Source organism: Falco biarmicus, chromosome 19 (assembly GCF_023638135.1).
Source record: "Falco biarmicus isolate bFalBia1 chromosome 19, bFalBia1.pri, whole genome shotgun sequence".
Classification (NCBI taxonomy): domain Eukaryota; kingdom Metazoa; phylum Chordata; class Aves; order Falconiformes; family Falconidae; genus Falco; species Falco biarmicus.
This window is the reverse complement of record NC_079306.1, coordinates 1-25,776: the sequence shown is the minus strand read 5'-3', so window position 1 is coordinate 25,776 and position 25,776 is coordinate 1. Positions and strand designations below refer to the sequence as shown.

The window sequence follows — 25,776 nt, the reverse complement described above, 5'->3', positions numbered from 1 at the left end:
TATAAAAACACTAGCAACAGTGCCTGAACGGGAAAAGGGGTCACGAAAGTTTTTATCGTAAAATGGAAGGGCACGAAAGAGAACAGAATTCGACAGACGATACGTAAACCTCTGCAGCTCTTTCCCCGTGCCTATCGGACATCGGTTTCCAAAAACTTTCTCGGGTGAGCGTCTTTTGTCTTTGAGCAGTGCAACAGACGCTTTGCAAACAGCACAAGTCTGCTTTTGAACCATCGTTTCAGACTTTGCAATCCCTTGAGATGGGGCGCTTTGTACTTGAGAGAAACAAAACCCACTCTGAGTCTTTCCTTTAACGATACAGGCCTATTCCCCTTTCCCTTAGAGAAACAACCTACTCGCTTCTGATCTCCCGAGGAATCTTAATACTCCCAACACACTGCGCCGTCAAGATCAACAAAGCAGTTTCCTACCACGTTGCCAGCGAGCGATAGGACCGTCTCGAGACGAAGTTTCCTCGGACAAAAACCCGAGCGATCTATCTTCAAGACTCGGTCCAAACGGCTCCGTCACCGTTCCATCGCAGTCCCCTTCGGCTCCACACCACTGCCTTGTGGGAACGCCCCCTAGAAAAAAAGAAACGCTTTCATCAGGGTAACAAGCAGAATACAGCTCTAGCCTCGAGGACGGCTGGCACGCACACGGCCTGTATCGCCGCAGTCCCCTGAGCCGCAGCTCAGCGCGCGCCGACAGCGGTGACGGAGGACGCGCTGAAGGCGAAAAGCCGAAAGCCAACCCCCCGAAGCCCAGAACCGTGCTCAGGCACCCAGGAGTTAAGCCTAAAACCGGTTGAAAGAGCTGCCTCCTACCTGTTCCCCCGCCACCTCTCCCCCTCCGAGGCCAGCACCTTTCCTCGCGATCCCTTTTCGCAAACAAAAGACGGACGCCTGCGGCCTCAGCTCGGTACCGAAGCACCACGCTGCGCTTGCCGGCGGCGTGCTCTCTCGCAAGGCTGACAGCTTCTCTGCACGCAACAGCCGAGGCCCTGTGAAAGGGGAGGAAGGCAAACACCCATCACGTCTCGCCGGGGTCAGGAGGGAGTCGGGGTGCGCTGCGGTCAGAGCCCAACGCCTTCCCCAGAGGAATTACCGGGCCACAACAAGAGGCAGGAGCGATCGGCAGACAGGCAGGTAACACGCACGGCAGCGATACCCACGGCAGACTGGCAGGACGCTTCCAGCCGCTTCACCCCGCCGCTTTGTTTCGAATTTCGTTAAAAGGCAATCCGATTCTTAAGGCTCACTCTGCTTTGAGGAGCTGCTGGAGAAAGGCTAACACGTGGCATTGGCGTTACCGTCGGAATTCCGGCGTAAAAATCACGGCAAAGCCGTGCCTTGTCAAGCGGCTTCCCAAGCAGGCTCTGGAGCCTTTCCACGAGACGGGCAAAGCCGGAGTCCCGCGGGAACCCTGTGCCAGCTCCGTCAGTAGGGCCCAGCTCTCCGACAAAGCGCACCGCCGTACGGAAACGTCAAGCGGGTTTATACCTCGGGCTCCTTTACAGCCTCGGAAAACAATACTGCCCGGCCGGACGCGCGGCTCTAAGCGCCTAGCAGGCCCGGCTGCGTTACCACGAGGGACCGACCATTCCTCCCCGGCCGTTGCCCGAGCCGCAGCGCAGCACTCGGAAGCGGCGGGCACACGGAGCCTCGCGGGCCCTCGGCGGCTACAAAAGGGATCCCTCCGTAGTCAGCAGTCCGACTCGCAAGCACGAGGCACGCGTGGCGAAGTAACATCTCGAGCGACCTTCGGTTCCGCTCCCCTTGACTTGTCGACGGACGCTTCCGGACGAACCTAGGGACAAAGGGAAAACAAAAGGCCCCGGTTTCGCGGGGAAGCAAACCAAAAGGCCTCTTCCCCTCGGCTGCTCCGGCCCCGGAGCTGACTGTCACGACACAAGATCAGCCAGACACCTGAGCTGCCGCTGCCTCCCAGCCCTCCCCGGCAGTTAAAAGGCTTGCGGAGAAAGCAGCAGTCGGGGGCGACGGCTGGGGATTCCGCTGCCGGCTGCCTTTTCTTGCTCTGGCCCGCTCGCAGGGGCGGGAAGAGGCTCCTGAGCCACACACACACCCCCCACCCCCCCCACCCCGCGACAGCGTTACCGCAGGCCCCGAGGCAGCCTCTCTGCGGCCCGCGGGGGCCGGCAGCCCCAGCCGGCTGCCACGGCTCAGGCCAGCGGCTGGGGGAAAGACAAAGCCCCGCGCAGGGCTGCGGCGGCTGCCCGGGCAGCCCGCAGGCGGCGGCGGGTGGGCGGCGGGGCGGCGCGGGCCGACCCCTCTCCCGGGCGCCGCCGCCACGAGCGAGCACCGGGGCCGCCCCGCCGCCGCTCCTCGCCGAGGTAGCGGCGCGGCTCCGAGAGAAAAAAAAAAAAAAACAAACAAAAAAACCCAAACAAACAAAAAACCACCCACCCAGAAAAGGGCAGCCCCGTGAGGAGCCCGCTGACCACCGTCCCTGCCGGGGAGACGAGAACCGGCGGCAGCCCCGCCGGTCCCGGGCCGGGCCGCCCGCCTGCCTCAGCCCGCCCGCCGCCGGCACCAGGCGCTCCCTGCCGCGGCCGAGCGCCGGGCCGCCACATCCCCCCCCCGACCGGGCCGCTGCCCGCCGGCCCCCGGCCGCCCTTCAGCCCGAGCGCGCCGCCGCACGTCCCGGCCCGAAAGTCTTCCGGGCTCCCGGCGAAGGCTCCGTACCTCCACGGCCGCTCCAGCGCGCCGCGCGGGCCGGGAGCGAACCCGCCTTTCCCGGGCCGGATGCGCCATCTGCCCCTACGCACGAGGCCGGAAGCCCCGCCCCTTCGGCGTCAAGCCGCGTCTGCGCATGCGCTGCCCTTAGTTTGCCAGAAAGCCCTTCTGCGCATGCGTCGAGGCGTGTTGCGTCATCGGGCTGCGACGAAGCCAGAAGCCCCGCCCCCTTCGGCGTCAAGCCGCGTCTGCGCATGCGCTGCCCTTACTTTGCCAGAAACCCCTTCTGCGCATGCGCCGAAGCCGGATTGCGTCATCGGCCCGCGACGTGCCCGCAAGCCACGCCCCCTTCGGCGTCAAGCCGCGTCTGCGCATGCGCTGCCCTTACTCCTCCGGGGGCGGGCGCGGTGCTGCCGCCTGGCGAAAAAAAATGGGTACTGCAGCCCGTCTAGCTAACGGACTGCACAGTTTATTATATAGGCACGGCATCAAGAGGGGAACTCTGCCCACGGCCCGTTAGGAAGTTGCCTGGCGTCCCATCTCGGTGGATGAAGTTCTGGCAGCGAACATTCTCGATTCCACTAGTCTAGCGAAAAAGAAAAAAAAAAAAAAAAAAAAAAAAAATCACTCGAGAGACCAGGCTTACGCTTTTTTTTCCCCCCCTTATAAAAACACTAGCAACAGTGCCTGAACGGGAAAAGGGGTCACGAAAGTTTTTATCGTAAAATGGAAGGGCACGAAAGAGAACAGAATTCGACAGACGATACGTAAACCTCTGCAGCTCTTTCCCCGTGCCTATCGGACATCGGTTTCCAAAAACTTTCTCGGGTGAGCGTCTTTTGTCTTTGAGCAGTGCAACAGACGCTTTGCAAACAGCACAAGTCTGCTTTTGAACCATCGTTTCAGACTTTGCAATCCCTTGAGATGGGGCGCTTTGTACTTGAGAGAAACAAAACCCACTCTGAGTCTTTCCTTTAACGATACAGGCCTATTCCCCTTTCCCTTAGAGAAACAACCTACTCGCTTCTGATCTCCCGAGGAATCTTAATACTCCCAACACACTGCGCCGTCAAGATCAACAAAGCAGTTTCCTACCACGTTGCCAGCGAGCGATAGGACCGTCTCGAGACGAAGTTTCCTCGGACAAAAACCCGAGCGATCTATCTTCAAGACTCGGTCCAAACGGCTCCGTCACCGTTCCATCGCAGTCCCCTTCGGCTCCACACCACTGCCTTGTGGGAACGCCCCCTAGAAAAAAAGAAACGCTTTCATCAGGGTAACAAGCAGAATACAGCTCTAGCCTCGAGGACGGCTGGCACGCACACGGCCTGTATCGCCGCAGTCCCCTGAGCCGCAGCTCAGCGCGCGCCGACAGCGGTGACGGAGGACGCGCTGAAGGCGAAAAGCCGAAAGCCAACCCCCCGAAGCCCAGAACCGTGCTCAGGCACCCAGGAGTTAAGCCTAAAACCGGTTGAAAGAGCTGCCTCCTACCTGTTCCCCCCGCCACCTCTCCCCCTCCGAGGCCAGCACCTTTCCTCGCGATCCCTTTTCGCAAACAAAAGACGGACGCCTGCGGCCTCAGCTCGGTACCGAAGCACCACGCTGCGCTTGCCGGCGGCGTGCTCTCTCGCAAGGCTGACAGCTTCTCTGCACGCAACAGCCGAGGCCCTGTGAAAGGGGAGGAAGGCAAACACCCATCACGTCTCGCCGGGGTCAGGAGGGAGTCGGGGTGCGCTGCGGTCAGAGCCCAACGCCTTCCCCAGAGGAATTACCGGGCCACAACAAGAGGCAGGAGCGATCGGCAGACAGGCAGGTAACACGCACGGCAGCGATACCCACGGCAGACTGGCAGGACGCTTCCAGCCGCTTCACCCCGCCGCTTTGTTTCGAATTTCGTTAAAAGGCAATCCGATTCTTAAGGCTCACTCTGCTTTGAGGAGCTGCTGGAGAAAGGCTAACACGTGGCATTGGCGTTACCGTCGGAATTCCGGCGTAAAAATCACGGCAAAGCCGTGCCTTGTCAAGCGGCTTCCCAAGCAGGCTCTGGAGCCTTTCCACGAGACGGGCAAAGCCGGAGTCCCGCGGGAACCCTGTGCCAGCTCCGTCAGTAGGGCCCAGCTCTCCGACAAAGCGCACCGCCGTACGGAAACGTCAAGCGGGTTTATACCTCGGGCTCCTTTACAGCCTCGGAAAACAATACTGCCCGGCCGGACGCGCTGCTCTAAGCGCCTAGCAGGCCCGGCTGCGTTACCACGAGGGACCGACGATTCCTCCCCGGCCGTTGCCCGAGCCGCAGCGCAGCACTCGGAAGCGGCGGGCACACGGAGCCTCGCGGGCCCTCGGCGGCTACAAAAGGGATCCCTCCGTAGTCAGCAGTCCGACTCGCAAGCACGAGGCACGCGTGGCGAAGTAACATCTCGAGCGACCTTCGGTTCCGCTCCCCTTGACTTGTCGACGGACGCTTCCGGACGAACCTAGGGACAAAGGGAAAACAAAAGGCCCCGGTTTCGCGGGGAAGCAAACCAAAAGGCCTCTTCCCCTCGGCTGCTCCGGCCCCGGAGCTGACTGTCACGACACAAGATCAGCCAGACACCTGAGCTGCCGCTGCCTCCCAGCCCTCCCCGGCAGTTAAAAGGCTTGCGGAGAAAGCAGCAGTCGGGGGCGACGGCTGGGGATTCCGCTGCCGGCTGCCTTTTCTTGCTCTGGCCCGCTCGCAGGGGCGGGAAGAGGCTCCTGAGCCACACACACACCCCCCACCCCCCCCACCCCGCGACAGCGTTACCGCAGGCCCCGAGGCAGCCTCTCTGCGGCCCGCGGGGGCCGGCAGCCCCAGCCGGCTGCCACGGCTCAGGCCAGCGGCTGGGGGAAAGACAAAGCCCCGCGCAGGGCTGCGGCGGCTGCCCGGGCAGCCCGCAGGCGGCGGCGGGGGGGCGGCGGGGCGGCGCGGGCCGACCCCTCTCCCGGGCGCCGCCGCCACGAGCGAGCACCGGGGCCGCCCCGCCGCCGCTCCTCGCCGAGGTAGCGGCGCGGCTCCGAGAGAAAAAAAAAAAAAAACAAACAAAAAAACCCAAACAAACAAAAAACCACCCACCCAGAAAAGGGCAGCCCCGTGAGGAGCCCGCTGACCACCGTCCCTGCCGGGGAGACGAGAACCGGCGGCAGCCCCGCCGGTCCCGGGCCGGGCCGCCCGCCTGCCTCAGCCCGCCCGCCGCCGGCACCAGGCGCTCCCTGCCGCGGCCGAGCGCCGGGCCGCCACATCCCCCCCCCGACCGGGCCGCTGCCCGCCGGCCCCCGGCCGCCCTTCAGCCCGAGCGCGCCGCCGCACGTCCCGGCCCGAAAGTCTTCCGGGCTCCCGGCGAAGGCTCCGTACCTCCACGGCCGCTCCAGCGCGCCGCGCGGGCCGGGAGCGAACCCGCCTTTCCCGGGCCGGATGCGCCATCTGCCCCTACGCACGAGGCCGGAAGCCCCGCCCCTAGGGGGGGGGGGGGGTCAAAGCCGCTTCTGCGCATGCGCCGCCCTCGGTCGGCCAGAAAGGCTTCTGCGCATGCGCCAAAGCGGGATTGCGTCATCTGCCCGTACGCCCGAGGCCGGAAGCCCCGCCCCTTCGGCGTCAAGCCGCGTCTGCGCATGCGCTGCCCTTAGTTTGCCAGAAAGCCCTTCTGCGCATGCGCCGAGGCGTGTTGCGTCATCGGGCTGCGACGAAGCCGGAAGCCCCGCCCCCTTCGGCGTCAAGCCGCGTCTGCGCATGCGCTGCCCTTACTTTGCCAGAAACCCCTTCTGCGCATGCGCCGAAGCCGGATTGCGTCATCGGCCCGCGACGTGCCCGCAAGCCACGCCCCCTTCGGCGTCAAGCCGCGTCTGCGCATGCGCTGCCCTTACTCCGCCGGGGGCGGGCGCGGTGCTGCCGCCTGGCGAAAAAAAATGGGTACTGCAGCCCGTCTAGCTAACGGACTGCACAGTTTATTATATAGGCACGGCATCAAGAGGGGAACTCTGCCCACGGCCCGTTAGGAAGTTGCCTGGCGTCCCATCTCGGTGGATGAAGTTCTGGCAGCGAACATTCTCGATTCCACTAGTCTAGCGAAAAAGAAAAAAAAAAAAAAAAAAAAAAAAAATCAATCACTCGAGAGACCAGGCTTACGCTTTTTTTTCCCCCCTTATAAAAACACTAGCAACAGTGCCTGAACGGGAAAAGGGGTCACGAAAGTTTTTATCGTAAAATGGAAGGGCACGAAAGAGAACAGAATTCGACAGACGATACGTAAACCTCTGCAGCTCTTTCCCCGTGCCTATCGGACATCGGTTTCCAAAAACTTTCTCGGGTGAGCGTCTTTTGTCTTTGAGCAGTGCAACAGACGCTTTGCAAACAGCACAAGTCTGCTTTTGAACCATCGTTTCAGACTTTGCAATCCCTTGAGATGGGGCGCTTTGTACTTGAGAGAAACAAAACCCACTCTGAGTCTTTCCTTTAACGATACAGGCCTATTCCCCTTTCCCTTAGAGAAACAACCTACTCGCTTCTGATCTCCCGAGGAATCTTAATACTCCCAACACACTGCGCCGTCAAGATCAACAAAGCAGTTTCCTACCACGTTGCCAGCGAGCGATAGGACCGTCTCGAGACGAAGTTTCCTCGGACAAAAACCCGAGCGATCTATCTTCAAGACTCGGTCCAAACGGCTCCGTCACCGTTCCATCGCAGTCCCCTTCGGCTCCACACCACTGCCTTGTGGGAACGCCCCCTAGAAAAAAAGAAACGCTTTCATCAGGGTAACAAGCAGAATACAGCTCTAGCCTCGAGGACGGCTGGCACGCACACGGCCTGTATCGCCGCAGTCCCCTGAGCCGCAGCTCAGCGCGCGCCGACAGCGGTGACGGAGGACGCGCTGAAGGCGAAAAGCCGAAAGCCAACCCCCCGAAGCCCAGAACCGTGCTCAGGCACCCAGGAGTTAAGCCTAAAACCGGTTGAAAGAGCTGCCTCCTACCTGTTCCCCCGCCACCTCTCCCCCTCCGAGGCCAGCACCTTTCCTCGCGATCCCTTTTCGCAAACAAAAGACGGACGCCTGCGGCCTCAGCTCGGTACCGAAGCACCACGCTGCGCTTGCCGGCGGCGTGCTCTCTCGCAAGGCTGACAGCTTCTCTGCACGCAACAGCCGAGGCCCTGTGAAAGGGGAGGAAGGCAAACACCCATCACGTCTCGCCGGGGTCAGGAGGGAGTCGGGGTGCGCTGCGGTCAGAGCCCAACGCCTTCCCCAGAGGAATTACCGGGCCACAACAAGAGGCAGGAGCGATCGGCAGACAGGCAGGTAACACGCACGGCAGCGATACCCACGGCAGACTGGCAGGACGCTTCCAGCCGCTTCACCCCGCCGCTTTGTTTCGAATTTCGTTAAAAGGCAATCCGATTCTTAAGGCTCACTCTGCTTTGAGGAGCTGCTGGAGAAAGGCTAACACGTGGCATTGGCGTTACCGTCGGAATTCCGGCGTAAAAATCACGGCAAAGCCGTGCCTTGTCAAGCGGCTTCCCAAGCAGGCTCTGGAGCCTTTCCACGAGACGGGCAAAGCCGGAGTCCCGCGGGAACCCTGTGCCAGCTCCGTCAGTAGGGCCCAGCTCTCCGACAAAGCGCACCGCCGTACGGAAACGTCAAGCGGGTTTATACCTCGGGCTCCTTTACAGCCTCGGAAAACAATACTGCCCGGCCGGACGCGCTGCTCTAAGCGCCTAGCAGGCCCGGCTGCGTTACCACGAGGGACCGACGATTCCTCCCCGGCCGTTGCCCGAGCCGCAGCGCAGCACTCGGAAGCGGCGGGCACACGGAGCCTCGCGGGCCCTCGGCGGCTACAAAAGGGATCCCTCCGTAGTCAGCAGTCCGACTCGCAAGCACGAGGCACGCGTGGCGAAGTAACATCTCGAGCGACCTTCGGTTCCGCTCCCCTTGACTTGTCGACGGACGCTTCCGGACGAACCTAGGGACAAAGGGAAAACAAAAGGCCCCGGTTTCGCGGGGAAGCAAACCAAAAGGCCTCTTCCCCTCGGCTGCTCCGGCCCCGGAGCTGACTGTCACGACACAAGATCAGCCAGACACCTGAGCTGCCGCTGCCTCCCAGCCCTCCCCGGCAGTTAAAAGGCTTGCGGAGAAAGCAGCAGTCGGGGGCGACGGCTGGGGATTCCGCTGCCGGCTGCCTTTTCTTGCTCTGGCCCGCTCGCAGGGGCGGGAAGAGGCTCCTGAGCCACACACACACCCCCCACCCCCCCCACCCCGCGACAGCGTTACCGCAGGCCCCGAGGCAGCCTCTCTGCGGCCCGCGGGGGCCGGCAGCCCCAGCCGGCTGCCACGGCTCAGGCCAGCGGCTGGGGGAAAGACAAAGCCCCGCGCAGGGCTGCGGCGGCTGCCCGGGCAGCCCGCAGGCGGCGGCGGGGGGGCGGCGGGGCGGCGCGGGCCGACCCCTCTCCCGGGCGCCGCCGCCACGAGCGAGCACCGGGGCCGCCCCGCCGCCGCTCCTCGCCGAGGTAGCGGCGCGGCTCCGAGAGAAAAAAAAAAAAAAACAAACAAAAAAACCCAAACAAACAAAAAACCACCCACCCAGAAAAGGGCAGCCCCGTGAGGAGCCCGCTGACCACCGTCCCTGCCGGGGAGACGAGAACCGGCGGCAGCCCCGCCGGTCCCGGGCCGGGCCGCCCGCCTGCCTCAGCCCGCCCGCCGCCGGCACCAGGCGCTCCCTGCCGCGGCCGAGCGCCGGGCCGCCACATCCCCCCCCCCGACCGGGCCGCTGCCCGCCGGCCCCCGGCCGCCCTTCAGCCCGAGCGCGCCGCCGCACGTCCCGGCCCGAAAGTCTTCCGGGCTCCCGGCGAAGGCTCCGTACCTCCACGGCCGCTCCAGCGCGCCGCGCGGGCCGGGAGCGAACCCGCCTTTCCCGGGCCGGATGCGCCATCTGCCCCTACGCACGAGGCCGGAAGCCCCGCCCCTAGGGGGGGGGGGGGGTCAAAGCCGCTTCTGCGCATGCGCCGCCCTCGGTCGGCCAGAAAGGCTTCTGCGCATGCGCCAAAGCGGGATTGCGTCATCTGCCCGTACGCCCGAGGCCGGAAGCCCCGCCCCTTCGGCGTCAAGCCGCGTCTGCGCATGCGCTGCCCTTAGTTTGCCAGAAAGCCCTTCTGCGCATGCGCCGAGGCGTGTTGCGTCATCGGGCTGCGACGAAGCCGGAAGCCCCGCCCCCTTCGGCGTCAAGCCGCGTCTGCGCATGCGCTGCCCTTACTTTGCCAGAAACCCCTTCTGCGCATGCGCCGAAGCCGGATTGCGTCATCGGCCCGCGACGTGCCCGCAAGCCACGCCCCCTTCGGCGTCAAGCCGCGTCTGCGCATGCGCTGCCCTTACTCCGCCGGGGGCGGGCGCGGTGCTGCCGCCTGGCGAAAAAAAATGGGTACTGCAGCCCGTCTAGCTAACGGACTGCACAGTTTATTATATAGGCACGGCATCAAGAGGGGAACTCTGCCCACGGCCCGTTAGGAAGTTGCCTGGCGTCCCATCTCGGTGGATGAAGTTCTGGCAGCGAACATTCTCGATTCCACTAGTCTAGCGAAAAAGAAAAAAAAAAAAAAAAAAAAAAAAAATCAATCACTCGAGAGACCAGGCTTACGCTTTTTTTTCCCCCCTTATAAAAACACTAGCAACAGTGCCTGAACGGGAAAAGGGGTCACGAAAGTTTTTATCGTAAAATGGAAGGGCACGAAAGAGAACAGAATTCGACAGACGATACGTAAACCTCTGCAGCTCTTTCCCCGTGCCTATCGGACATCGGTTTCCAAAAACTTTCTCGGGTGAGCGTCTTTTGTCTTTGAGCAGTGCAACAGACGCTTTGCAAACAGCACAAGTCTGCTTTTGAACCATCGTTTCAGACTTTGCAATCCCTTGAGATGGGGCGCTTTGTACTTGAGAGAAACAAAACCCACTCTGAGTCTTTCCTTTAACGATACAGGCCTATTCCCCTTTCCCTTAGAGAAACAACCTACTCGCTTCTGATCTCCCGAGGAATCTTAATACTCCCAACACACTGCGCCGTCAAGATCAACAAAGCAGTTTCCTACCACGTTGCCAGCGAGCGATAGGACCGTCTCGAGACGAAGTTTCCTCGGACAAAAACCCGAGCGATCTATCTTCAAGACTCGGTCCAAACGGCTCCGTCACCGTTCCATCGCAGTCCCCTTCGGCTCCACACCACTGCCTTGTGGGAACGCCCCCTAGAAAAAAAGAAACGCTTTCATCAGGGTAACAAGCAGAATACAGCTCTAGCCTCGAGGACGGCTGGCACGCACACGGCCTGTATCGCCGCAGTCCCCTGAGCCGCAGCTCAGCGCGCGCCGACAGCGGTGACGGAGGACGCGCTGAAGGCGAAAAGCCGAAAGCCAACCCCCCGAAGCCCAGAACCGTGCTCAGGCACCCAGGAGTTAAGCCTAAAACCGGTTGAAAGAGCTGCCTCCTACCTGTTCCCCCGCCACCTCTCCCCCTCCGAGGCCAGCACCTTTCCTCGCGATCCCTTTTCGCAAACAAAAGACGGACGCCTGCGGCCTCAGCTCGGTACCGAAGCACCACGCTGCGCTTGCCGGCGGCGTGCTCTCTCGCAAGGCTGACAGCTTCTCTGCACGCAACAGCCGAGGCCCTGTGAAAGGGGAGGAAGGCAAACACCCATCACGTCTCGCCGGGGTCAGGAGGGAGTCGGGGTGCGCTGCGGTCAGAGCCCAACGCCTTCCCCAGAGGAATTACCGGGCCACAACAAGAGGCAGGAGCGATCGGCAGACAGGCAGGTAACACGCACGGCAGCGATACCCACGGCAGACTGGCAGGACGCTTCCAGCCGCTTCACCCCGCCGCTTTGTTTCGAATTTCGTTAAAAGGCAATCCGATTCTTAAGGCTCACTCTGCTTTGAGGAGCTGCTGGAGAAAGGCTAACACGTGGCATTGGCGTTACCGTCGGAATTCCGGCGTAAAAATCACGGCAAAGCCGTGCCTTGTCAAGCGGCTTCCCAAGCAGGCTCTGGAGCCTTTCCACGAGACGGGCAAAGCCGGAGTCCCGCGGGAACCCTGTGCCAGCTCCGTCAGTAGGGCCCAGCTCTCCGACAAAGCGCACCGCCGTACGGAAACGTCAAGCGGGTTTATACCTCGGGCTCCTTTACAGCCTCGGAAAACAATACTGCCCGGCCGGACGCGCTGCTCTAAGCGCCTAGCAGGCCCGGCTGCGTTACCACGAGGGACCGACGATTCCTCCCCGGCCGTTGCCCGAGCCGCAGCGCAGCACTCGGAAGCGGCGGGCACACGGAGCCTCGCGGGCCCTCGGCGGCTACAAAAGGGATCCCTCCGTAGTCAGCAGTCCGACTCGCAAGCACGAGGCACGCGTGGCGAAGTAACATCTCGAGCGACCTTCGGTTCCGCTCCCCTTGACTTGTCGACGGACGCTTCCGGACGAACCTAGGGACAAAGGGAAAACAAAAGGCCCCGGTTTCGCGGGGAAGCAAACCAAAAGGCCTCTTCCCCTCGGCTGCTCCGGCCCCGGAGCTGACTGTCACGACACAAGATCAGCCAGACACCTGAGCTGCCGCTGCCTCCCAGCCCTCCCCGGCAGTTAAAAGGCTTGCGGAGAAAGCAGCAGTCGGGGGCGACGGCTGGGGATTCCGCTGCCGGCTGCCTTTTCTTGCTCTGGCCCGCTCGCAGGGGCGGGAAGAGGCTCCTGAGCCACACACACACCCCCCACCCCCCCCACCCCGCGACAGCGTTACCGCAGGCCCCGAGGCAGCCTCTCTGCGGCCCGCGGGGGCCGGCAGCCCCAGCCGGCTGCCACGGCTCAGGCCAGCGGCTGGGGGAAAGACAAAGCCCCGCGCAGGGCTGCGGCGGCTGCCCGGGCAGCCCGCAGGCGGCGGCGGGTGGGCGGCGGGGCGGCGCGGGCCGACCCCTCTCCCGGGCGCCGCCGCCACGAGCGAGCACCGGGGCCGCCCCGCCGCCGCTCCTCGCCGAGGTAGCGGCGCGGCTCCGAGAGAAAAAAAAAAAAAAAACAAACAAAAAAACCCAAACAAACAAAAAACCACCCACCCAGAAAAGGGCAGCCCCGTGAGGAGCCCGCTGACCACCGTCCCTGCCGGGGAGACGAGAACCGGCGGCAGCCCCGCCGGTCCCGGGCCGGGCCGCCCGCCTGCCTCAGCCCGCCCGCCGCCGGCACCAGGCGCTCCCTGCCGCGGCCGAGCGCCGGGCCGCCACATCCCCCCCCCGACCGGGCCGCTGCCCGCCGGCCCCCGGCCGCCCTTCAGCCCGAGCGCGCCGCCGCACGTCCCGGCCCGAAAGTCTTCCGGGCTCCCGGCGAAGGCTCCGTACCTCCACGGCCGCTCCAGCGCGCCGCGCGGGCCGGGAGCGAACCCGCCTTTCCCGGGCCGGATGCGCCATCTGCCCCTACGCACGAGGCCGGAAGCCCCGCCCCTAGGGGGGGGGGGGTCAAAGCCGCTTCTGCGCATGCGCCGCCCTCGGTCGGCCAGAAAGGCTTCTGCGCATGCGCCAAAGCGGGATTGCGTCATCTGCCCGTACGCCCGAGGCCGGAAGCCCCGCCCCTTCGGCGTCAAGCCGCGTCTGCGCATGCGCTGCCCTTAGTTTGCCAGAAAGCCCTTCTGCGCATGCGCCGAGGCGTGTTGCGTCATCGGGCTGCGACGAAGCCGGAAGCCCCGCCCCCTTCGGCGTCAAGCCGCGTCTGCGCATGCGCTGCCCTTACTTTGCCAGAAACCCCTTCTGCGCATGCGCCGAAGCCGGATTGCGTCATCGGCCCGCGACGTGCCCGCAAGCCACGCCCCCTTCGGCGTCAAGCCGCGTCTGCGCATGCGCTGCCCTTACTCCTCCGGGGGCGGGCGCGGTGCTGCCGCCTGGCGAAAAAAAATGGGTACTGCAGCCCGTCTAGCTAACGGACTGCACAGTTTATTATATAGGCACGGCATCAAGAGGGGAACTCTGCCCACGGCCCGTTAGGAAGTTGCCTGGCGTCCCATCTCGGTGGATGAAGTTCTGGCAGCGAACATTCTCGATTCCACTAGTCTAGCGAAAAAGAAAAAAAAAAAAAAAAAAAAAAAAAATCACTCGAGAGACCAGGCTTACGCTTTTTTTTCCCCCCCTTATAAAAACACTAGCAACAGTGCCTGAACGGGAAAAGGGGTCACGAAAGTTTTTATCGTAAAATGGAAGGGCACGAAAGAGAACAGAATTCGACAGACGATACGTAAACCTCTGCAGCTCTTTCCCCGTGCCTATCGGACATCGGTTTCCAAAAACTTTCTCGGGTGAGCGTCTTTTGTCTTTGAGCAGTGCAACAGACGCTTTGCAAACAGCACAAGTCTGCTTTTGAACCATCGTTTCAGACTTTGCAATCCCTTGAGATGGGGCGCTTTGTACTTGAGAGAAACAAAACCCACTCTGAGTCTTTCCTTTAACGATACAGGCCTATTCCCCTTTCCCTTAGAGAAACAACCTACTCGCTTCTGATCTCCCGAGGAATCTTAATACTCCCAACACACTGCGCCGTCAAGATCAACAAAGCAGTTTCCTACCACGTTGCCAGCGAGCGATAGGACCGTCTCGAGACGAAGTTTCCTCGGACAAAAACCCGAGCGATCTATCTTCAAGACTCGGTCCAAACGGCTCCGTCACCGTTCCATCGCAGTCCCCTTCGGCTCCACACCACTGCCTTGTGGGAACGCCCCCTAGAAAAAAAGAAACGCTTTCATCAGGGTAACAAGCAGAATACAGCTCTAGCCTCGAGGACGGCTGGCACGCACACGGCCTGTATCGCCGCAGTCCCCTGAGCCGCAGCTCAGCGCGCGCCGACAGCGGTGACGGAGGACGCGCTGAAGGCGAAAAGCCGAAAGCCAACCCCCCGAAGCCCAGAACCGTGCTCAGGCACCCAGGAGTTAAGCCTAAAACCGGTTGAAAGAGCTGCCTCCTACCTGTTCCCCCGCCACCTCTCCCCCTCCGAGGCCAGCACCTTTCCTCGCGATCCCTTTTCGCAAACAAAAGACGGACGCCTGCGGCCTCAGCTCGGTACCGAAGCACCACGCTGCGCTTGCCGGCGGCGTGCTCTCTCGCAAGGCTGACAGCTTCTCTGCACGCAACAGCCGAGGCCCTGTGAAAGGGGAGGAAGGCAAACACCCATCACGTCTCGCCGGGGTCAGGAGGGAGTCGGGGTGCGCTGCGGTCAGAGCCCAACGCCTTCCCCAGAGGAATTACCGGGCCACAACAAGAGGCAGGAGCGATCGGCAGACAGGCAGGTAACACGCACGGCAGCGATACCCACGGCAGACTGGCAGGACGCTTCCAGCCGCTTCACCCCGCCGCTTTGTTTCGAATTTCGTTAAAAGGCAATCCGATTCTTAAGGCTCACTCTGCTTTGAGGAGCTGCTGGAGAAAGGCTAACACGTGGCATTGGCGTTACCGTCGGAATTCCGGCGTAAAAATCACGGCAAAGCCGTGCCTTGTCAAGCGGCTTCCCAAGCAGGCTCTGGAGCCTTTCCACGAGACGGGCAAAGCCGGAGTCCCGCGGGAACCCTGTGCCAGCTCCGTCAGTAGGGCCCAGCTCTCCGACAAAGCGCACCGCCGTACGGAAACGTCAAGCGGGTTTATACCTCGGGCTCCTTTACAGCCTCGGAAAACAATACTGCCCGGCCGGACGCGCTGCTCTAAGCGCCTAGCAGGCCCGGCTGCGTTACCACGAGGGACCGACGATTCCTCCCCGGCCGTTGCCCGAGCCGCAGCGCAGCACTCGGAAGCGGCGGGCACACGGAGCCTCGCGGGCCCTCGGCGGCTACAAAAGGGATCCCTCCGTAGTCAGCAGTCCGACTCGCAAGCACGAGGCACGCGTGGCGAAGTAACATCTCGAGCGACCTTCGGTTCCGCTCCCCTTGACTTGTCGACGGACGCTTCCGGACGAACCTAGGGACAAAGGGAAAACAAAAGGCCCCGGTTTCGCGGGGAAGCAAACCAAAAGGCCTCTTCCCCTCGGCTGCTCCGGCCCCGGAGCTGACTGTCACGACACAAGATCAGCCAGACACCTGAGCTGCCGCTGCCTCCCAGCCCTCCCCGGCAGTTAAAAGGCTTGCGGAGAAAGCAGCAGTCGGGGGCGACGGCTGGGGATTCCGCTGCCGGCTGCCTTTTCTTGCTCTGGCCCGCTCGCAGGGGCGGGAAGAGGCTCCTGAGCCACACACACACCCCCCACCCCCCCACCCCGCGACAGCGTTACCGCAGGCCCCGAGGCAGCCTCTCTGCGGCCCGCGGGGGCCGGCAGCCCCAGCCGGCTGCCACGGCTCAGGCCAGCGGCTGGGGGAAAGACAAAGCCCCGCGCAGGGCTGCGGCGGCTGCCCGGGCAGCCCGCAGGCGGCGGCGGGGGGGCGGCGGGGCGGCGCGGGCCGACCCCTCTCCCGGGCGCCGCCGCCACGAGCGAGCACCGGGGCCGCCCCGCCGCCGCTCCTCGCCGAGGTAGCGGCGCGGCTCCGAGAGAAAAAAAAAAAAAAACAAACAAAAAAACCCAAACAAACAAAAAACCACCCACCCAGAAAAGGGCAGCCCCGTGAGGAGCCCGCTGACCACCGTCCCTGCCGGGGAGACGAGAACCGGCGGCAGCCCCGCCGGTCCCGGGCCGGGCCGCCCGCCTGCCTCAGCCCGCCCGCCGCCGGCACCAGGCGCTCCCTGCCGCGGCCGAGCGCCGGGCCGCCACATCCCCCCCCCCGACCGGGCCGCTGCCCGCCGGCCCCCGGCCGCCCTTCAGCCCGAGCGCGCCGCCGCACGTCCCGGCCCGAAAGTCTTCCGGGCTCCCGGCGAAGGCTCCGTACCTCCACGGCCGCTCCAGCGCGCCGCGCGGGCCGGGAGCGAACCCGCCTTTCCCGGGCCGGATGCGCCATCTGCCCCTACGCACGAGGCCGGAAGCCCCGCCCCTAGGGGGGGGGGGGGGTCAAAGCCGCTTCTGCGCATGCGCCGCCCTCGGTCGGCCAGAAAGGCTTCTGCGCATGCGCCAAAGCGGGATTGCGTCATCTGCCCGTACGCCCGAGGCCGGAAGCCCCGCCCCTTCGGCGTCAAGCCGCGTCTGCGCATGCGCTGCCCTTAGTTTGCCAGAAAGCCCTTCTGCGCATGCGCCGAGGCGTGTTGCGTCATCGGGCTGCGACGAAGCCGGAAGCCCCGCCCCCTTCGGCGTCAAGCCGCGTCTGCGCATGCGCTGCCCTTACTTTGCCAGAAACCCCTTCTGCGCATGCGCCGAAGCCGGATTGCGTCATCGGCCCGCGACGTGCCCGCAAGCCACGCCCCCTTCGGCGTCAAGCCGCGTCTGCGCATGCGCTGCCCTTACTCCGCCGGGGGCGGGCGCGGTGCTGCCGCCTGGCGAAAAAAAATGGGGTACTGCAGCCCGTCTAGCTAACGGACTGCACAGTTTATTATATAGGCACGGCATCAAGAGGGGAACTCTGCCCACGGCCCGTTAGGAAGTTGCCTGGCGTCCCATCTCGGTGGATGAAGTTCTGGCAGCGAACATTCTCGATTCCACTAGTCTAGCGAAAAAGAAAAAAAAAAAAAAAAAAAAAAAAAATCAATCACTCGAGAGACCAGGCTTACGCTTTTTTTTCCCCCCTTATAAAAACACTAGCAACAGTGCCTGAACGGGAAAAGGGGTCACGAAAGTTTTTATCGTAAAATGGAAGGGCACGAAAGAGAACAGAATTCGACAGACGATACGTAAACCTCTGCAGCTCTTTCCCCGTGCCTATCGGACATCGGTTTCCAAAAACTTTCTCGGGTGAGCGTCTTTTGTCTTTGAGCAGTGCAACAGACGCTTTGCAAACAGCACAAGTCTGCTTTTGAACCATCGTTTCAGACTTTGCAATCCCTTGAGATGGGGCGCTTTGTACTTGAGAGAAACAAAACCCACTCTGAGTCTTTCCTTTAACGATACAGGCCTATTCCCCTTTCCCTTAGAGAAACAACCTACTCGCTTCTGATCTCCCGAGGAATCTTAATACTCCCAACACACTGCGCCGTCAAGATCAACAAAGCAGTTTCCTACCACGTTGCCAGCGAGCGATAGGACCGTCTCGAGACGAAGTTTCCTCGGACAAAAACCCGAGCGATCTATCTTCAAGACTCGGTCCAAACGGCTCCGTCACCGTTCCATCGCAGTCCCCTTCGGCTCCACACCACTGCCTTGTGGGAACGCCCCCTAGAAAAAAAGAAACGCTTTCATCAGGGTAACAAGCAGAATACAGCTCTAGCCTCGAGGACGGCTGGCACGCACACGGCCTGTATCGCCGCAGTCCCCTGAGCCGCAGCTCAGCGCGCGCCGACAGCGGTGACGGAGGACGCGCTGAAGGCGAAAAGCCGAAAGCCAACCCCCCGAAGCCCAGAACCGTGCTCAGGCACCCAGGAGTTAAGCCTAAAACCGGTTGAAAGAGCTGCCTCCTACCTGTTCCCCCGCCACCTCTCCCCCTCCGAGGCCAGCACCTTTCCTCGCGATCCCTTTTCGCAAACAAAAGACGGACGCCTGCGGCCTCAGCTCGGTACCGAAGCACCACGCTGCGCTTGCCGGCGGCGTGCTCTCTCGCAAGGCTGACAGCTTCTCTGCACGCAACAGCCGAGGCCCTGTGAAAGGGGAGGAAGGCAAACACCCATCACGTCTCGCCGGGGTCAGGAGGGAGTCGGGGTGCGCTGCGGTCAGAGCCCAACGCCTTCCCCAGAGGAATTACCGGGCCACAACAAGAGGCAGGAGCGATCGGCAGACAGGCAGGTAACACGCACGGCAGCGATACCCACGGCAGACTGGCAGGACGCTTCCAGCCGCTTCACCCCGCCGCTTTGTTTCGAATTTCGTTAAAAGGCAATCCGATTCTTAAGGCTCACTCTGCTTTGAGGAGCTGCTGGAGAAAGGCTAACACGTGGCATTGGCGTTACCGTCGGAATTCCGGCGTAAAAATCACGGCAAAGCCGTGCCTTGTCAAGCGGCTTCCCAAGCAGGCTCTGGAGCCTTTCCACGAGACGGGCAAAGCCGGAGTCCCGCGGGAACCCTGTGCCAGCTCCGTCAGTAGGGCCCAGCTCTCCGACAAAGCGCACCGCCGTACGGAAACGTCAAGCGGGTTTATACCTCGGGCTCCTTTACAGCCTCGGAAAACAATACTGCCCGGCCGGACGCGCTGCTCTAAGCGCCTAGCAGGCCCGGCTGCGTTACCACGAGGGACCGACGATTCCTCCCCGGCCGTTGCCCGAGCCGCAGCGCAGCACTCGGAAGCGGCGGGCACACGGAGCCTCGCGGGCCCTCGGCGGCTACAAAAGGGATCCCTCCGTAGTCAGCAGTCCGACTCGCAAGCACGAGGCACGCGTGGCGAAGTAACATCTCGAGCGACCTTCGGTTCCGCTCCCCTTGACTTGTCGACGGACGCTTCCGGACGAACCTAGGGACAAAGGGAAAACAAAAGGCCCCGGTTTCGCGGGGAAGCAAACCAAAAGGCCTCTTCCCCTCGGCTGCTCCGGCCCCGGAGCTGACTGTCACGACACAAGATCAGCCAGACACCTGAGCTGCCGCTGCCTCCCAGCCCTCCCCGGCAGTTAAAAGGCTTGCGGAGAAAGCAGCAGTCGGGGGCGACGGCTGGGGATTCCGCTGCCGGCTGCCTTTTCTTGCTCTGGCCCGCTCGCAGGGGCGGGAAGAGGCTCCTGAGCCACACACACACCCCCCACCCCCCCACCCCGCGACAGCGTTACCGCAGGCCCCGAGGCAGCCTCTCTGCGGCCCGCGGGGGCCGGCAGCCCCAGCCGGCTGCCACGGCTCAGGCCAGCGGCTGGGGGAAAGACAAAGCCCCGCGCAGGGCTGCGGCGGCTGCCCGGGCAGCCCGCAGGCGGCGGCGGGTGGGCGGCGGGGCGGCGCGGGCCGACCCCTCTCCCGGGCGCCGCCGCCACGAGCGAGCACCGGGGCCGCCCCGCCGCCGCTCCTCGCCGAGGTAGCGGCGCGGCTCCGAGAGAAAAAAAAAAAAAAACAAACAAAAAAACCCAAACAAACAAAAAACCACCCACCCAGAAAAGGGCAGCCCCGTGAGGAGCCCGCTGACCACCGTCCCTGCCGGGGAGACGAGAACCGGCGGCAGCCCCGCCGGTCCCGGGCCGGGCCGCCCGCCTGCCTCAGCCCGCCCGCCGCCGGCACCAGGCGCTCCCTGCCGCGGCCGAGCGCCGGGCCGCCACATCCCCCCCCCGACCGGGCCGCTGCCCGCCGGCCCCCGGCCGCCCTTCAGCCCGAGCGCGCCGCCGCACGTCCCGGCCCGAAAGTCTTCCGGGCTCCCGGCGAAGGCTCCGTACCTCCACGGCCGCTCCAGCGCGCCGCGCGGGCCGGGAGCGAACCCGCCTTTCCCGGGCCGGATGCGCCATCTGCCCCTACGCACGAGGCCGGAAGCCCCGCCCCTAGGGGGGGGGGGTCAAAGCCGCTTCTGCGCATGCGCCGCCCTCGGTCGGCCAGAAAGGCTTCTGCGCATGCGCCAAAGCGGGATTGCGTCATCTGCCCGTACGCCCGAGGCCGGAAGCCCCGCCCCTTCGGCGTCAAGCCGCGTCTGCGCATGCGCTGCCCTTAGTTTGCCAGAAAGCCCTTCTGCGCATGCGCCGAGGCGTGTTGCGTCATCGGGCTGCGACGAAGCCGGAAGCCCCGCCCCCTTCGGCGTCAAGCCGCGTCTGCGCATGCGCTGCCCTTACTTTGCCAGAAACCCCTTCTGCGCATGCGCCGAAGCCGGATTGCGTCATCGGCCCGCGACGTGCCCGCAAGCCACGCCCCCTTCGGCGTCAAGCCGCGTCTGCGCATGCGCTGCCCTTACTCCTCCGGGGGCGGGCGCGGTGCTGCCGCCTGGCGAAAAAAAATGGGTACTGCAGCCCGTCTAGCTAACGGACTGCACAGTTTATTATATAGGCACGGCATCAAGAGGGGAACTCTGCCCACGGCCCGTTAGGAAGTTGCCTGGCGTCCCATCTCGGTGGATGAAGTTCTGGCAGCGAACATTCTCGATTCCACTAGTCTAGCGAAAAAGAAAAAAAAAAAAAAAAAAAAAAAAAATCACTCGAGAGACCAGGCTTACGCTTTTTTTTCCCCCCCTTATAAAAACACTAGCAACAGTGCCTGAACGGGAAAAGGGGTCACGAAAGTTTTTATCGTAAAATGGAAGGGCACGAAAGAGAACAGAATTCGACAGACGATACGTAAACCTCTGCAGCTCTTTCCCCGTGCCTATCGGACATCGGTTTCCAAAAACTTTCTCGGGTGAGCGTCTTTTGTCTTTGAGCAGTGCAACAGACGCTTTGCAAACAGCACAAGTCTGCTTTTGAACCATCGTTTCAGACTTTGCAATCCCTTGAGATGGGGCGCTTTGTACTTGAGAGAAACAAAACCCACTCTGAGTCTTTCCTTTAACGATACAGGCCTATTCCCCTTTCCCTTAGAGAAACAACCTACTCGCTTCTGATCTCCCGAGGAATCTTAATACTCCCAACACACTGCGCCGTCAAGATCAACAAAGCAGTTTCCTACCACGTTGCCAGCGAGCGATAGGACCGTCTCGAGACGAAGTTTCCTCGGACAAAAACCCGAGCGATCTATCTTCAAGACTCGGTCCAAACGGCTCCGTCACCGTTCCATCGCAGTCCCCTTCGGCTCCACACCACTGCCTTGTGGGAACGCCCCCTAGAAAAAAAGAAACGCTTTCATCAGGGTAACAAGCAGAATACAGCTCTAGCCTCGAGGACGGCTGGCACGCACACGGCCTGTATCGCCGCAGTCCCCTGAGCCGCAGCTCAGCGCGCGCCGACAGCGGTGACGGAGGACGCGCTGAAGGCGAAAAGCCGAAAGCCAACCCCCCGAAGCCCAGAACCGTGCTCAGGCACCCAGGAGTTAAGCCTAAAACCGGTTGAAAGAGCTGCCTCCTACCTGTTCCCCCGCCACCTCTCCCCCTCCGAGGCCAGCACCTTTCCTCGCGATCCCTTTTCGCAAACAAAAGACGGACGCCTGCGGCCTCAGCTCGGTACCGAAGCACCACGCTGCGCTTGCCGGCGGCGTGCTCTCTCGCAAGGCTGACAGCTTCTCTGCACGCAACAGCCGAGGCCCTGTGAAAGGGGAGGAAGGCAAACACCCATCACGTCTCGCCGGGGTCAGGAGGGAGTCGGGGTGCGCTGCGGTCAGAGCCCAACGCCTTCCCCAGAGGAATTACCGGGCCACAACAAGAGGCAGGAGCGATCGGCAGACAGGCAGGTAACACGCACGGCAGCGATACCCACGGCAGACTGGCAGGACGCTTCCAGCCGCTTCACCCCGCCGCTTTGTTTCGAATTTCGTTAAAAGGCAATCCGATTCTTAAGGCTCACTCTGCTTTGAGGAGCTGCTGGAGAAAGGCTAACACGTGGCATTGGCGTTACCGTCGGAATTCCGGCGTAAAAATCACGGCAAAGCCGTGCCTTGTCAAGCGGCTTCCCAAGCAGGCTCTGGAGCCTTTCCACGAGACGGGCAAAGCCGGAGTCCCGCGGGAACCCTGTGCCAGCTCCGTCAGTAGGGCCCAGCTCTCCGACAAAGCGCACCGCCGTACGGAAACGTCAAGCGGGTTTATACCTCGGGCTCCTTTACAGCCTCGGAAAACAATACTGCCCGGCCGGACGCGCTGCTCTAAGCGCCTAGCAGGCCCGGCTGCGTTACCACGAGGGACCGACGATTCCTCCCCGGCCGTTGCCCGAGCCGCAGCGCAGCACTCGGAAGCGGCGGGCACACGGAGCCTCGCGGGCCCTCGGCGGCTACAAAAGGGATCCCTCCGTAGTCAGCAGTCCGACTCGCAAGCACGAGGCACGCGTGGCGAAGTAACATCTCGAGCGACCTTCGGTTCCGCTCCCCTTGACTTGTCGACGGACGCTTCCGGACGAACCTAGGGACAAAGGGAAAACAAAAGGCCCCGGTTTCGCGGGGAAGCAAACCAAAAGGCCTCTTCCCCTCGGCTGCTCCGGCCCCGGAGCTGACTGTCACGACACAAGATCAGCCAGACACCTGAGCTGCCGCTGCCTCCCAGCCCTCCCCGGCAGTTAAAAGGCTTGCGGAGAAAGCAGCAGTCGGGGGCGACGGCTGGGGATTCCGCTGCCGGCTGCCTTTTCTTGCTCTGGCCCGCTCGCAGGGGCGGGAAGAGGCTCCTGAGCCACACACACACCCCCCACCCCCCCACCCCGCGACAGCGTTACCGCAGGCCCCGAGGCAGCCTCTCTGCGGCCCGCGGGGGCCGGCAGCCCCAGCCGGCTGCCACGGCTCAGGCCAGCGGCTGGGGGAAAGACAAAGCCCCGCGCAGGGCTGCGGCGGCTGCCCGGGCAGCCCGCAGGCGGCGGCGGGGGGGGCGGCGGGGCGGCGCGGGCCGACCCCTCTCCCGGGCGCCGCCGCCACGAGCGAGCACCGGGGCCGCCCCGCCGCCGCTCCTCGCCGAGGTAGCGGCGCGGCTCCGAGAGAAAAAAAAAAAAAAACAAACAAAAAAACCCAAACAAACAAAAAACCACCCACCCAGAAAAGGGCAGCCCCGTGAGGAGCCCGCTGACCACCGTCCCTGCCGGGGAGACGAGAACCGGCGGCAGCCCCGCCGGTCCCGGGCCGGGCCGCCCGCCTGCCTCAGCCCGCCCGCCGCCGGCACCAGGCGCTCCCTGCCGCGGCCGAGCGCCGGGCCGCCACATCCCCCCCCCGACCGGGCCGCTGCCCGCCGGCCCCCGGCCGCCCTTCAGCCCGAGCGCGCCGCCGCACGTCCCGGCCCGAAAGTCTTCCGGGCTCCCGGCGAAGGCTCCGTACCTCCACGGCCGCTCCAGCGCGCCGCGCGGGCCGGGAGCGAACCCGCCTTTCCCGGGCCGGATGCGCCATCTGCCCCTACGCACGAGGCCGGAAGCCCCGCCCCTAGGGGGGGGGGGGGGTCAAAGCCGCTTCTGCGCATGCGCCGCCCTCGGTCGGCCAGAAAGGCTTCTGCGCATGCGCCAAAGCGGGATTGCGTCATCTGCCCGTACGCCCGAGGCCGGAAGCCCCGCCCCTTCGGCGTCAAGCCGCGTCTGCGCATGCGCTGCCCTTAGTTTGCCAGAAAGCCCTTCTGCGCATGCGCCGAGGCGTGTTGCGTCATCGGGCTGCGACGAAGCCGGAAGCCCCGCCCCCTTCGGCGTCAAGCCGCGTCTGCGCATGCGCTGCCCTTACTTTGCCAGAAACCCCTTCTGCGCATGCGCCGAAGCCGGATTGCGTCATCGGCCCGCGACGTGCCCGCAAGCCACGCCCCCTTCGGCGTCAAGCCGCGTCTGCGCATGCGCTGCCCTTACTCCGCCGGGGGCGGGCGCGGTGCTGCCGCCTGGCGAAAAAAATTGGGTACTGCAGCCCGTCTAGCTAACGGACTGCACAGTTTATTATATAGGCACGGCATCAAGAGGGGAACTCTGCCCACGGCCCGTTAGGAAGTTGCCTGGCGTCCCATCTCGGTGGATGAAGTTCTGGCAGCGAACATTCTCGATTCCACTAGTCTAGCGAAAAAGAAAAAAAAAAAAAAAAAAAAAAAAAAATCAATCACTCGAGAGACCAGGCTTACGCTTTTTTTTCCCCCCTTATAAAAACACTAGCAACAGTGCCTGAACGGGAAAAGGGGTCACGAAAGTTTTTATCGTAAAATGGAAGGGCACGAAAGAGAACAGAATTCGACAGACGATACGTAAACCTCTGCAGCTCTTTCCCCGTGCCTATCGGACATCGGTTTCCAAAAACTTTCTCGGGGTGAGCGTCTTTTGTCTTTGAGCAGCGCAACAGACGCTTTGCAAACAGCACAAGTCTGCTTTTGAACCATCGTTTCAGACTTTGCAATCCCTTGAGATGGGGCGCTTTGTACTTGAGAGAAACAAAACCCACTCTGAGTCTTTCCTTTAACGATACAGGCCTATTCCCCTTTCCCTTAGAGAAACAACCTACTCGCTTCTGATCTCTCGAGGAATCTTAATACTCCCAACACACTGCGCCGTCAAGATCAACAAAGCAGTTTCCTACCACGTTGCCAGCGAGCGATAGGACCGTCTCGAGACGAAGTTTCCTCGGACAAAAACCCGAGCGATCTATCTTCAAGACTCGGTCCAAACGGCTCCGTCACCGTTCCGTCGCAGTCCCCTTCGGCTCCACACCACTGCCTTGTGGGAACGCCCCCTAGAAAAAAAGAAACGCTTTCATCAGGGTAACAAGCAGAATACAGCTCTAGCCTCGAGGACGGCTGGCACGCACACGGCCTGTATCGCTGCAGTCCCCTGAGCCGCAGCTCAGCGCGCGCCGACAGCGGTGACGGAGGACGCGCTGAAGGCGAAAAGCCGAAAGCCAACCCCCCCGAAGCCCAGAACCGTGCTCAGGCACCCAGGAGTTAAGCCTAAAACCGGCTGAAAGAGCTGCCTCCTACCTGTTCCCCCGCCACCTCTCCCCCTCCGAGGCCAGCACCTTTCCTCGCGATCCCTTTTCGCAAACAAAAGACGGACGCCTGCGGCCTCAGCTCGGTACCGAAGCACCACGCTGCGCTTGCCGGCGGCGTGCTCTCTCGCAAGGCTGACAGCTTCTCTGCACGCAACAGCCGAGGCCCTGTGAAAGGGGAGGAAGGCAAACACCCATCACGTCTCGCCGGGGTCAGGAGGGAGTCGGGGTGCGCTGCGGTCAGAGCCCAACGCCTTCCCCAGAGGAATTACCGGGCCACAACAAGAGGCAGGAGCGATCGGCAGACAGGCAGGTAACACGCACGGCAGCGATACCCACGGCAGACTGGCAGGACGCTTCCAGCCGCTTCACCCCGCCGCTTTGTTTCGAATTTCGTTAAAAGGCAATCCGATTCTTAAGGCTCACTCTGCTTTGAGGAGCTGCTGGAGAAAGGCTAACACGTGGCATTGGCGTTACCGTCGGAATTCCGGCGTAAAAATCACGGCAAAGCCGTGCCTTGTCAAGCGGCTTCCCAAGCAGGCTCTGGAGCCTTTCCACGAGACGGGCAAAGCCGGAGTCCCGCGGGAACCCTGTGCCAGCTCCGTCAGTAGGGCCCAGCTCTCCGACA

The 25,776-nt window shown here is 62.9% G+C and overlaps 7 long non-coding RNA genes across 7 annotated transcripts; all 7 read right to left on the bottom strand.

The window, feature by feature from the left end:
• LOC130141516 (uncharacterized) lies at positions 1-1,794 on the bottom strand. The gene is made up of 3 exons (XR_008819086.1): positions 1,108-1,794; positions 828-1,003; positions 1-584 (listed from the first exon to the last, which is right to left on the bottom strand). It is a non-coding gene; the product is annotated as an uncharacterized LOC130141516 (long non-coding RNA).
• A 5,060-nt stretch (positions 1,795-6,854) lies between these two features.
• Positions 6,855-8,648, bottom strand: LOC130141509 (uncharacterized). Its single transcript, XR_008819082.1, has 3 exons — positions 7,962-8,648; positions 7,682-7,857; positions 6,855-7,438 (listed from the first exon to the last, which is right to left on the bottom strand). It is a non-coding gene; the product is annotated as an uncharacterized LOC130141509 (long non-coding RNA).
• Positions 8,649-10,348: 1,700 nt separating this feature from the next.
• Positions 10,349-12,142, bottom strand: LOC130141511 (uncharacterized). Its single transcript, XR_008819084.1, has 3 exons — positions 11,456-12,142; positions 11,176-11,351; positions 10,349-10,932 (listed from the first exon to the last, which is right to left on the bottom strand). It is a non-coding gene; the product is annotated as an uncharacterized LOC130141511 (long non-coding RNA).
• Positions 12,143-13,837: 1,695 nt separating this feature from the next.
• On the bottom strand, positions 13,838-15,631 carry LOC130141504 (uncharacterized). The gene is made up of 3 exons (XR_008819081.1): positions 14,945-15,631; positions 14,665-14,840; positions 13,838-14,421 (listed from the first exon to the last, which is right to left on the bottom strand). It is a non-coding gene; the product is annotated as an uncharacterized LOC130141504 (long non-coding RNA).
• Positions 15,632-17,331: 1,700 nt separating this feature from the next.
• On the bottom strand, positions 17,332-19,125 carry LOC130141510 (uncharacterized). Its single transcript, XR_008819083.1, has 3 exons — positions 18,439-19,125; positions 18,159-18,334; positions 17,332-17,915 (listed from the first exon to the last, which is right to left on the bottom strand). It is a non-coding gene; the product is annotated as an uncharacterized LOC130141510 (long non-coding RNA).
• A 1,692-nt stretch (positions 19,126-20,817) lies between these two features.
• Positions 20,818-24,217, bottom strand: LOC130141445 (uncharacterized). The gene is made up of 4 exons (XR_008819065.1): positions 23,913-24,217; positions 21,925-22,626; positions 21,645-21,820; positions 20,818-21,401 (listed from the first exon to the last, which is right to left on the bottom strand). It is a non-coding gene; the product is annotated as an uncharacterized LOC130141445 (long non-coding RNA).
• Positions 24,218-24,749: 532 nt separating this feature from the next.
• On the bottom strand, positions 24,750-25,705 carry LOC130141127 (uncharacterized). Its single transcript, XR_008818986.1, has 3 exons — positions 25,421-25,705; positions 25,141-25,316; positions 24,750-24,896 (listed from the first exon to the last, which is right to left on the bottom strand). It is a non-coding gene; the product is annotated as an uncharacterized LOC130141127 (long non-coding RNA).
• Between the last annotated feature and the right edge of the window lie 71 nt (positions 25,706-25,776).